We start from the raw sequence: 9,334 nt of genomic DNA, 5'->3' as shown, positions 1-9,334 counted from the left end.
TCGTGATTTTAATGTGACTACTTTCAGTTCTTATTTTGAACATCTGTCACTTGTCTTGTCATTTTCAGTATGTGTGCTCACCTGGCCCTTGTTGATACAACCCTTCACCAAACACATAAACGCGCAAATATGTGCAAACATACTGGGTGTGGGAGGACCCCAACCTGGACTTGGTCTGTGGTGCAAGGCCTCTCACACTCGGCTGTTCGGCTGGAAGACGTTTGCAGGTGAGGGTAGGCGTGCCGGCGGTCTTCTCCTTTAGGATTTCTGCCTCTGGCATCCTCAAATTTGTCTGGTTATTGACCTCCTCTATGCTGTGGAATCTGAGTCTAACTGCGTCTGGTTCCGAGTGGCCACATGACCCAGCGCTACCCCCTCCCTGCGGACTCCGGCCCCCTCCAGCGCCCCCGGCCCCCCCCAGGACACTCCTTAACTATAGCTGGTCTTCCTCAAACGAACAAGAATTCTATTGTCACACATTTATTCTTAGAAATGAGTTTGGATTCAATTTTCCAGGTTGGAAAAAAAACCGACACTTACTGTATTCTGATTAACGTTGTGCTCACCACACAGATCCCATAGTTGGGGAGACAAAACTCGGCCCCATGGAGCCTCCCCGTGCAGGCTGGTGGCGTGGCTTCCCGCTTACACTCAAATGTCCGGCTGACAAGTTTGTTTCTTCCCCACAGATGCTCTGCACGTGTACATATGTACTTTTTAAACCAGCTACTTTACTCAATTCTCTTATGGCTCTAACATTTTGTTGGCATTTCCTTTGGCTCTCGTGGGTCTCCTGAATCCGTAGCCCCTGAAGATGAGCAGCTCCTGTGTGGGACTCTGAGCCCCTTCCTGTGTTCCTGCCCTGCCGCACTGGGAGCATCTGAGCCCCTCCGCGTGCCCGCCACGGTGGGTGCCCCCAGCCCTCACCAGGGAGGAGCAGCCACACGACTGGCTGGAGGCAGGGTCGGCAGACACCGCCGGCTGGGCTCACGCCCCGCGCCCTGAAGGCAGGGACACGGCTCCTTGTCTTCTTTCTCCCAACGTCTCCACGGCCAGCCCTGCCATGTTCTCATGTCCTGCTGCACACGGCCGGGAGGGGGTGGACCTGGCTCTGGGCAGTGGGGTGGCCGGTGTGGCCCGAGGATCGGGGAGCATGTCCGGACCGCTGGGGAGGGGCACTCGGGTGGGTGCTGCCCACCCTGCTCTCTCTGGCGCTGGACGCAGTCTGCGTGGCTGGTGGCCACCGTGCCGGACAGCACGGGTCTCAGAGAAGGCGAGGGGAGTCCTGAACATCTGGGTGACCAAGGCAGGACCACGGTCAACGGAGCCTGGCCCGAGCTGGGTTTGGGCTGATGGCAGAACATCTGGATGCAGAAGTCCCCAGAGCAGGACGAAGGTGGGAGAGCACTCGGCATGCCGGCCACACTGGGGGCCTGCGTCGTTCCCACTCTGTCTTGGGCCATGACTAGGGCGCCCAGGGGACTGTGGCCGGTCAGCAGCGGATGGCCGAAGCTTGTCCTCAGTCTCCGGCACCCTGCGGGATCTCGGTGTCTCCAGGTGGCCCTGCACAGCCCCCGTCAAGGTATGGCTTTGGGCCTCAACATGCAGGGCAGGTCCCGTGTCTGAGCCAGTGGAGAGCCCGTGCCGCCTGCTTGGTTGACAGGAGGACTGCCCACAGCACGAAGGGCTCGGGGCGGGAGGAGGGAGATGTCAGTCACCCAGGCTCCCACTGCACCCTCGGCCCTTCTCCGTGTGAACCGTTGCCACGTGCACGTTTGACCTTGGTGAATGCACTCAGAGGTCGGAGAGGGGAAGAGAAGTGCCCCATCCGAGGGCAGCTGGACCAGTGTTGCCCACCAAGGGGGGTGGGCAGTGGCTGCTGGGGACCCTGCCCTGGCCGGCAGTGCTCCTCGGCTGTGAAGCCCCTGGTGACCCTTGCCCCACACTCAGAAGCCCCAGCATCTCCCCAGGACCGCCTCTGGCCGGCGGACCCCAGAAGCAGAGGCAAAGAGATAATGAGCCCCTCCCCACCCCTGTCCTGGCCCCACAGCAGGCCCTGCTCGGCCCCCTTTCGGCCCAGAGTGGGGCAAGCGGAACATGACCATGGTCAGCTCTGCTGGAGGCTCCCCTACCAAGGCCCTGCTCCCACCCTGTCTGGGTCTCAGGCGAGACTGAATGATGCCACATTCCCTCCTGGACGGGACCCTGACCTGTGGCTGGGCTCCCAGGCCTCAGCTTTTCACTGGCCTGCTGCGGCAGCTTACGCCTGTGTGGTGTGGTGGTGCCCTCAGACAGTCCCCAGGCCCCCCAAGAGTGCCCTGGCCAGACAGGGCAGACCAGCGTCCTAGCAGGACAGTTATGCCCTCAGCTGCCCCATCTCAGGCCACAGTGTCCTGTGTTGGGACCTGGGGAGCTCAAGGTACACGGACGCAGGCCTTTGCCCATGCCCAGATAAACAGCTCTCACCCTCCCTGCCCGAAATCTGCCCGATGCGAACCCCCCATTACCACATGTGGGCCCCACGCAGAAAGAAGACATCCTGTGTCGCTGGCATTCTCCCTCACCGCCTCCCTGGGGTCCTTGGGCACCCCCACCCCAGGGGAGCAGCGGGGCAAGCCCTCCCCCGCCTTGCCGGGCACACCGGACGAGCGGTCCCAGTGAGGCCCGGTGAGGCCCAGCCTGTCCCTTCCACGTGGCCTGGGGCCCCTGGGATGCCATCGGCTCCACAGGCTGCCAGAGGCCCCCAGACCCCCCGCCGCACAGCAGAGAATGATTAGCTAACCGCCAAGCCAGGGAACTGCGGCCGCATTTGGAAAGCATAGCCCTAAAATACCCCGAATAGGAAGCCTCACGGGCACCCCCCGGGGAGGCAGTGAGCCCCTCTTCGTTCCGCACGGAGGCAGGCAGGGTCACGGCCAGGGCTCCCAGGGACCGAAGCCAGGGCTGTGGGGTACAGTCGCTGTCCTGCCGTCTCCCCCACACCGCGGGGTCGGCTTGTGCTGAGCGTCTGTGTTGCTGACCAAGCCCAGGCTCCTCATCTGAGCTGTGATGAGCAATTCCCTCTTGTCGTGAGCCTTACTGGAAGCCCTAAGGGCGGTGAGGGCAGAGGGAGAGAGGACAGCCTTCCGCAGGACCCTGGCACCTCCCAGGCTGGGCAGCCTGACTCCATCCTGCAGCTGTGGCCTCCATGGGCCACACCGGGGTGGTCAGCCCTGACACCCAGCCCCAGAGTGGCCTCTCAGGTGGGAAGACACGGCTCCAGTCTCCCAGCCAGCATCTGGATTTACCTGCTGGGGACCCCGTGGGGACCAGAGGCCCCGGGCACGAGGCAGGGAGACACAGTAGAGCCTTGGGTGCAGAGGGGGTGCACACGGGGGAGGGGTGTGGAGGGTGCATGGGGGGGCAGCCCATGTCCGGCTCACTGACTACACGCGCCCCCACTAGGGGCTTGGCCACTCTGAGCCCCTGCACCTGGTATGTGGGGGCTCGACCCCAAACCCTTCCCCCACGACAGGACGTGGGTAGCGCGGGTCCAGGTCCGGCTCTCCCTCGCACGTCCTGGGCCGCCTCGCACAGCGCGTGGGGCACGGGGGCTGGTGCATACACGTGGCCCGACCCTGGCCTGTGGCGGGCTGGCCTCCGGGGGGGCCTGACTCGGGAGAATGCTGCCCCCTGAGCAGGCTCCCCCCACCCGCACGTCACCCCCGGATCGCACTCACCAGCAACGCCAAGAGGGCCCCGGGACCAGGGAGCCAGGCGGTGGCTGATGTCCTCAGGCGCGGCCAGGAGCCAGGTCAGTGACAGCGGCACCCTGAACCACTGGCTCACAGGTGCCCAGGCCGGCCCTGCGCCCTCAGGCAGCGGAGTCACACTGGGTGGGGCCGTCTGCACAGTTTTGAAAAGAAGTCCATTACCTTTAATTAGTACAAATGTAATCAATTTTAATTAGTTTTAGCTAATGTTAAACCTTTAATTAGTTAAAAACCAGGGTGTTCACACAAAAATGTCAGATTTCAGCCTTCTTTTGAGAAGTCGGCCGCACCAGCAACACCAGCCTGCCTCCCGGTGGGAAGAGTGGTGGTCAGCTGGACAGAACAGAGGCCAGGTGGGATGGGGGCGGGGCCTGAAGGAGGTCTGGGCAGTGGGGAGCCGGGGGCCCTGGGCAGTGAGGGGGCCCTGAGGGAGAGAGGGGCCCTGGGGGAGACGGGGGGCCCCGAGGAGTGGCAGACTGGGGGTTCCCGGGGGAGATCGGGGGCCCTGGTTCCCCAGGCTCCATCCAGACTCCCGCCTCCCCGTTTCCTGGCGTCCCTGCATCTGGGGAGGCTACAGTCTTGGGGAGGGCCCATTATTTCCATCTGGGGTGGGTCCATGTGCTCTGTTTAGGCAGTACCCCCACAGACCAAGGGCCATGAGCGCCCCCAGGTGACTGCCCAGGGGCAGCGGCCGCCCTCCTCTGGGGACACCTGTCCTGCTCCCTCTCCTCAGGGAAGCCAGGTTGAAGCCCGAAGGGATGCTGCCAGTGGCCACCCAGGTCCTCACGCCCCTCTTTCCACGCCTCTGTGTCCCCCCGCTTAGCAGCACCTCGTGCTTCATGGTTCTGACCCACGACCTGTGCCGCTGCCTTGGACACGGGGCCCCCTGCCCACACGAGAGCAGAAGCGTCAGAGTTCGCTGATTCGCACTGAAACATACCCGCTTCCCGTCAGCCCCCAAACAGCCGCGGGGCAGCATGGAAGCGTCGGTCGTCCCCATTGGGGCTGGCCAGGTTCCACGGGGCTCCCCTGGAGGCGGGCAGAGGTGGGGCGGCATGGGAACCGCACCCCTGCCTGGCTTTCTCCCCCTCCCTGACCTCTTCCGTCTCCCCCATCCTGGCCGTGCCAAGGTCAGGGGTGCAGTGACCCTCAGGGTCAGCAGGAGCCGTAGAACCTGCCGTCTCAGGAGTCAGCGTGCGGCCAGGTCCCAAGCTGGGCACCCTCACCCTCGGGGCCACGCACTGCCTGGCGCATCCATCCCCTGTCGGCCCAGGGTACCCGAAGGGCAGAAGGCTGGTCCACGTCGGTCCCAGAGCTGGAGGGCAGGTGAGGGCCATGTAGGACTCGGGGGCTGGGCTTTTCCCATCTCACCTGTCCCTGCAAAATCTGCCGCCCACTGACCCCTCCACCAACAGAGCCGAGCCAGTGGCCACTGCCACCAGGCTCTAGCCTCGAGGTCTGTGACCCCCACCGCGGGGCGCCTGCTCAGGGGGCACCAACACAGCCAGAGCCCGCCGGGGTGCCAGCCCTGCATGTGGGTGGCAGCCCATCGGAGCAGCGTGAGCCCAGTCCACTCCCCTCCCTGCACTTGGGGAGGGACGTGGCGCTGGGCCCCGCAGCCGTCAGAGCATTCCCTGCTGGTCACTCCATGCCACCCTCCCTGCCCTTGACGGAGCCCACACTGAAAGGCAGGGGTGTGGTCACGTGCCCTTCCGGGCCCTGCGAGCTCGCCTCTTCCCGCCACCATGCCCAGTCCCCACCTGCCCACCCACTTGCCAGCTCAGCGACGGCTCTCAGGATCCAAAGGGCAGCACTGTGTTGTTGCCCAAGGAAGTGGGACGTGACGCCAGGAGCCGCCTGCCACCTGGTGGCCACGCACCCAGCCCGGGCGCATCTTCACAGCATGGCATCCAGAAAAAGGAGTAAAAGAACAGTGTCTGCAGGAGAGGACAGAGCCACTGACAAATGTAAAATGAGTCAATAACAGGATACAACATTTTGGGAACATAAAACCACGGAACAGCCCTATACACCCTGAATTTGTGATGACGGTCCTTCTGCAGAAAGAGGAGGCTGGACCAGGGGTGCTGGCTCCCTGGGTTTTCTGTTACAAAAGGGGAAACAAAGCCTAATGTTAGGACTTGATAAATCTGGATGGGAGGTTAAAAGTAAAATAAAAGGTAAAAATACCCCAAACACTAAGAAAAAGGTTCACCTATCACGTTGTCTGTTAACAGTACAATAGTAGAAAAATTAATTGCCTGGCACACTGATGGCAGCCAGAGGTGAGAGAAGCCAAGTGTCCCCTGGCTGATGAGCGGGAAACAAAATGTGGTCCAGGGGTGCAATGGGGTCTGTGCAGCCTTGCACAGGAAGGAAATCCCAGCCCCAGCTACAGCCTGGATGCACCGGGAGGACATCACGCTCAGGGACCACACACAGAAGGACAAACCCTGTGTGGTTCCACCTCTGTGAGGCCCCTGGAGCGGTCAGCTGCAGAGGTCGTGAGCAGCGGGTGGGCACCAGGGCGGCGGGGGCAGGGGGGCTGCATTCTGGGAAGACAGAAAACCCCATGGTTCCCAACAGCGTGAGTGAAGTGGCTAACTCCATAAATTTCATGCTATATGTCTTTTGCCATAATTTATAAAATGATAATAGCGAGGCCCAGGCTGTGGATGTGATGGTGGCCCCGCCGGTCGCGGGGGGGGGATGGCTGGGGACAGTGGGTGTGCAGCCCGGGAGCAGCCCGGCTGGAGCTCGTCTGGGACCCCGTCCTGGGGACATCCTCCTGGGGAAGCAGGAGTACTCGCTGCAGACACATTCGTTATAACCCGACACGGTCCCATGTCGCGGACATCTCTGAAATGGGTGGTGCCCCTTGTCCTCGTAGGCAGCAGGAAGAACCAGGGACACCCTCCAAAGGAACGGACCCACGGCCCTCACCGGCCACCGCTGGGGGTCCGCCCCCACCTCCCTCTTGGGGAGGCAGCACCCACTTCCGGGCAGTCCCCCTGCCCTCCAACCAGGAGATACCCAGCCCCAGCCTCTGGGTCGGGGTCAGCGTTTACTCCCATGGTCGGGAGGTCCTCCCGGGGCCAGTACATGGCGAATTTGGGACAATCTGTCTGCTTGGTTTTTCTGGGAGTAAAAGAGCTTTTATTGCTCAGGGTCTTGAGTATTTTGTGTGCTTTGTGGAGCATCCTCCTGCTACCCAGACCCGGGAGCAGGGCAGGCGGAGGGGCAGACGCATCTGCCTGCGTCAGGCAGAGCCCAGGGGCCGGGGACATGCTCAGCCTAGGCCTGGCTCCCCGGACAGAGCAGGGGACCCGCACAGGGCTCAGCGAGGGGGCCGGGGAATGGTGCCTCAGCGCTGGCGCAGGCCGGTTCTGCTCCAGGAGCCTGCTCTGGGCAAGGCACATCCTCCTGTCCTCACCCAGGAGCCTCCGGAGGGCCTGCCTGCAGGGGTCTCTGCACATTCCAGGGCCGAACTCCGAGCAGGAGGCCGGTCCTCCCCAGCTGTGCTCCCTGGGTGGCCGTGACAGCCTGTCTCCAAGTGAGGACCAACAGCAGCTTGAAATGGGTGATGTGCCTGACTTACAAGCAGAATTTGTACAACTCTTGACCTGTGTTGTCTCTTGTGGTCGCCATGAGCCACACATGGTATTTAAATTAAAATTAGGAAAGTTAAGAATGCGGTTGGTAGCTGAATTTCTAGCGCTCAGGAGTGGGTGGCTGGCAGGCGGCATCTCCGTCTGTGCTGGGCGAAAACAGCAGAAAATTTCCCAACCTCGGGTGGGCAATTATTTCTCAGGAAACATCAAGCAATATTCACAAAAGGGAAAGTGGACACACTGGACTTCATCAAAATCAAGCCTTCAGCTCTGGCAGCATGACCCCCAGCAGACGGAAGGACCAACCATGCCCGGGAGAAAACATTCATTCCATGCAGCTAACCTAGAACTTGTGTCAGAATCCGTAACTCACCTTAAAACTCACAGAAAAGAAGACCAATAACCCAGTTTTTAAACTATGCCGAAGATTTGAGCAGACGTGGAACAAAGACATACAAACAACTAATGAGCACAGGAGGATATGCTTGACGTCGGGATCACTTGTCATCGAGGCGGGAGACACCGTATCGCTCCCACTGGGAAGGTTAACGTTTAAAGGGCTGACGATGCTAAGTGTTGGCGAGCACACGGACCGTCCGATGGTCGGATCTTGGAAAACAGTGGGGCAGTTTCCTGCAAAGTTAAACTCGCACCTACAGGTGGACCCCACAGTCCACTCCTGGGCAGCTACTCATGGGAAGTGATAACTTACATTCACACGAAAACTTGGGCACAGATGCTTGTTGCATTTTTATTTATAATGGCTGAACCTGGAACAACCCAAACGTCCATCAAGGAATGAAGGATAAACATGTGGTATATCCATACGTGGAAACTGCCTGAAGAATAGGAAAGAGCGGCCGGGGGAGGCTGAGGCCATCCTGTGCGAATCCCTCCACCAGAAAACCGTCCTGGCAGGAGGCGGCTGAGCGCGTGCCTGAGGCCCAGCGGGAGGACCGCCTGGCGGAGGCTCTCCGGATGGCGATGTTGTGTGTCTAGATGGCGTACGATGAAGGGGTGTGTTGTCGGAACATATTGAACTGCAGACGTTCAATGGGTGCAATTTATTGCACATGAATTGCACCCCCAATAAAATTGATTTCTTGAAAGTCTGCAGTGAGGCAAGCGGGAAAAGGCAGGTTGAGCGCGGGCCTCCCCCTTCTTCCTCTCTCCTGTCCCGCTCTGGTGGTGCAGATCTGGGCGGGCGGGGCGCTCCCAGAGGCTGGGGCAGAGGCCATAGGTGTTGGGGACGGGCTGCCCAGGCCCTCCCTGCCAGGAAGGAGGTGAAGTGGACAGAGCGCTGGCCTCTGGCCCTTGGTCACAGGTCAGACACAGTGCCCTGGAGCCGTGGGGTGGTGACACAGGTCAGGTGTGCTCTGGGCTGGGGCACACCCATGGCCACACAGACCTCCCTGTGACTTGCAAACACCTCCCACGGAGACCCCCTCCCCGACTGCAGACCCCCACCCGCCATCCTCCTGCACTGCAGGGTATGTCTCTCCCTGGGCCCCAGGTTGATGATGCACTCGGACCAGGAATGGCCAGAGTGACCAGCATCCACCTGAGTCCTGACCCCTCCTGGCTCCTGGACCCCAACCAAGTGGCAGCCAGGGGTCCCCATCCATCCTCCCACGTGCAGGACCCCATTGTTGGTGTTACTGCCCCATAGAAGTCACATTTCTGGATATGAAGACTGATTTCTTGTGGGAACTTCCTTCACTACTTTGTCCTATTTAGTCTTAGAAATGAACTTGAACATTTATTTGCCAAGTTTCAAAAAACCAAAAGTTCCCCCTGAGACCTAGGGCAGAAATACAGTAAATGGAGGGTGGGGGGTGCAGATCTGGGCAGCACTGACCTCTTAGTGATCTGAGGGTTCCCCAAGGGCCACGAGGAGCACCCCCGGCCCAGGGGCATGGGGTGGCGGTCCCCAGACCCCCCCAGATGGTGAGCACCTCCCTCAGTGCTTAC

General features: G+C 60.8%; 1 long non-coding RNA gene across 3 annotated transcripts in view; it reads right to left on the bottom strand.

Moving 5' to 3' along the window:
* Positions 1 to 3,357: 3,357 nt before the first annotated feature.
* The window catches only part of LOC112816729 (uncharacterized), an 11,611-nt gene continuing 5,634 nt past the window's right edge, over positions 3,358 to 9,334 (bottom strand). Inside the window, exons 2-5 of one of the 3 annotated variants that reach the window (XR_012376995.1) lie at positions 5,786 to 5,856; positions 5,529 to 5,689; positions 4,693 to 5,067; positions 3,358 to 3,885 (exon numbers count right to left, since the gene is read on the bottom strand). This is a non-coding gene — a long non-coding RNA (uncharacterized lncRNA). The other 2 variants (XR_003206222.2, XR_012376996.1) reach the window with 2 other exon arrangements.

Source organism: Callorhinus ursinus, unplaced genomic scaffold (assembly GCF_003265705.2).
Source record: "Callorhinus ursinus isolate GAN/ISIS: 27379988/994484 unplaced genomic scaffold, GSC_fseal_2.0 scaffold98, whole genome shotgun sequence".
In the NCBI taxonomy this organism is placed as follows: domain Eukaryota; kingdom Metazoa; phylum Chordata; class Mammalia; order Carnivora; family Otariidae; genus Callorhinus; species Callorhinus ursinus.
The sequence above is the reverse complement of the archived record's forward strand: the minus strand, read 5'-3'. Positions and strand labels throughout refer to the sequence as shown.